Genomic DNA, 2,350 nt, shown 5'->3' on the forward strand with positions numbered 1-2,350 from the left:
TGTAATAGCTAAAATGTAATTAACCTTTGATGATTGAATAAAAGGAGTTTTATTTATATGTAAAGTTACTATCTTGTGTCAAATATTTACTATTGTTTCATTTTGCATGTTTTGACTTCCAGAATAATAAGATTATTCAAACTATCCACAGTCGATCATACTTTGGGAGTAGGTTATGTAAGTAGACTGTCATGAATGGGTTTTGTAAGATTGTCTAAGGAGTTAGACATTGCAAAAGTTTGCTACAACATTCATGAGTACTCTTGAAATAAGATTTGAGTATTGGATCAACCCACACTCACATGAAACACTTCATGGAATTTATCACGAGTGATTGTGAGATGATAATATCGTATAATATTTAAACCAAGATATATGAGTTGGCAATTATTAGTTGGTTGTACATTGACAATGCGAAAACGCATCAGTAACTCGATGTTATAAAACATGTTGTTGTGTATGATTTAACTAATAGTTAGTACAAGCATATAAGTCGAAGTTTATTTGTTCCTTTTATCCTAAGAGGATTAAAAGCGATATCTTAGGCCCCTCGATGATTTTGTTTTGACTTATGTGTCGGGCCCGGTCAGAGCTAAATTGATGTGTTCAATTACGTTCTATGTCAAACAAATCAGAAATCGGAAAACAAACTGCTGGACAATAAGTATGACTATGTTCCATGTATTTGTCCGCATGATATCTTGAAGAACAGAGGATTATATGATCCCTTATCTACGATTGCTACTCGGGTTTTGAAGCTACATTGGCAATTATATTTATTAGACTTATCCAAGTGGGAGACTGTTGGATTAGGTGGCTAAGCCCATAACTATAATTGGTATGTACTTGACCCGATAATAGCATGGTCCATTTGGGTTGTAACACTCTGGAATAATTTGATAGGATCGATACTTTAGGAATCACATTATTTAATATATTATAAGTATAATATATGGTTTATTAATATATTATAAGTATAATATATTAATTGAGAAATCACATTATTTAATTAGTATTGATCAAGAATTAATTCGATATTAATTTAGTGATCAAAAGAAACTAATTAAAGTTACAGGGACTGATTAGGTAAATCAATAATACTTCTAGTTGGACTCATGACTCATGTTGATTAGAGTTGGACTAAACCTATGTGAAAGTACAAAAAGGTTTAGCCCAAAAGACTAAGAAATATGAAGAGTCATTAGGGTTTGCATGGTTGTAATCCTAAGATATAAAAGAAGTCCCTAACACCTAAAATCGGCACTCATGCACACTAGAGTTGTAGCTAGCCGATTTTGATCTCCCAAACCTCTCTCTCAAGTCCATTCTCTTGTTCTTGGTTTGTTATAAGACATTTGAGGATTCACACATGAGGTGCTAGGCTCCTAAAGGTCAAAGACAAGCAAGCTACTACACAAGTTAATCTTCTAACTGTTTTTTATGATTCAAATGTTGCCTTGCATGCTAGTTTAGGCTTTATGATTTGGAAAAACAATGTTGCATGTATAATTAGAGAAAACTTAGATCCAAAGCATTAGGGTTGTATGTGAACCATAGGAATGTTAGAGAACATAAAACCCATCAGTCACCAACCTGAAACTCTAACTCAGATCGGCGCCGGTCGGCGTAACTCTTCTGCCGACTCTGAGCAGTCTGTAGCCTCTGTCTGATCTGCTGAATCACCTCGGTGGTTAGTAGAACTACCTTGGTCCATCCCATCTCTCTGTGACCAACCTCGCCCCAACAGACTGGGGTACGACATCTCCGTCCATACAACAAATCATAAGGTGGAGCACCTATGCTAGAGTGATAAGCCTTCTCCAGTACAATCTGTCTGACCCCACCAGACATTGGAACCCAGACCCGACCGCAACGGGTCAATAACCCCCGACTGTCTTGCATAAATCGGGTGATCTAGCCTCTAATCCGCTCAAGCTTCTAGTTCTCCCTCCATACACCCTCAGCCTGAGCTTCCCTGATCAAGCTCACAAGTGGAGAATCCATTGATATCCTCATACATGTCGTTGGAGTAGAAGATCCAGCCGACTTGCGGCTCAGGGCGTCTGCCACCACGTTCGCTTTACCTAGATGGTAAAGGATCTCGCAGTTGTAATCCTTGACTACGTCCAGCCACCTGCGCTGCAACATGTTCAGGTTCGCCTGATCCATGATGTGTCATAGACTCTTGTGGTTCGTGTAAATGGTAGAGTGGACCCCGTAGAGATAAGGTCTCCAAATCTTGAGAGCGAATACCACCGCTTCCAACTCCAAATCATGCGTGGGGTATCTCGTCTCATGCGGCTTCAATTGTCGTGACGCATAGTCTATCACTCATGCTCTCTGCATGAGG

Source organism: Lactuca virosa, chromosome 3 (assembly GCF_052849685.1).
Source record: "Lactuca virosa cultivar CGN04683 chromosome 3, Lactuca_virosa_CGN04683_v6, whole genome shotgun sequence".
NCBI classification, from domain to species: Eukaryota; Viridiplantae; Streptophyta; class Magnoliopsida; order Asterales; family Asteraceae; genus Lactuca; species Lactuca virosa.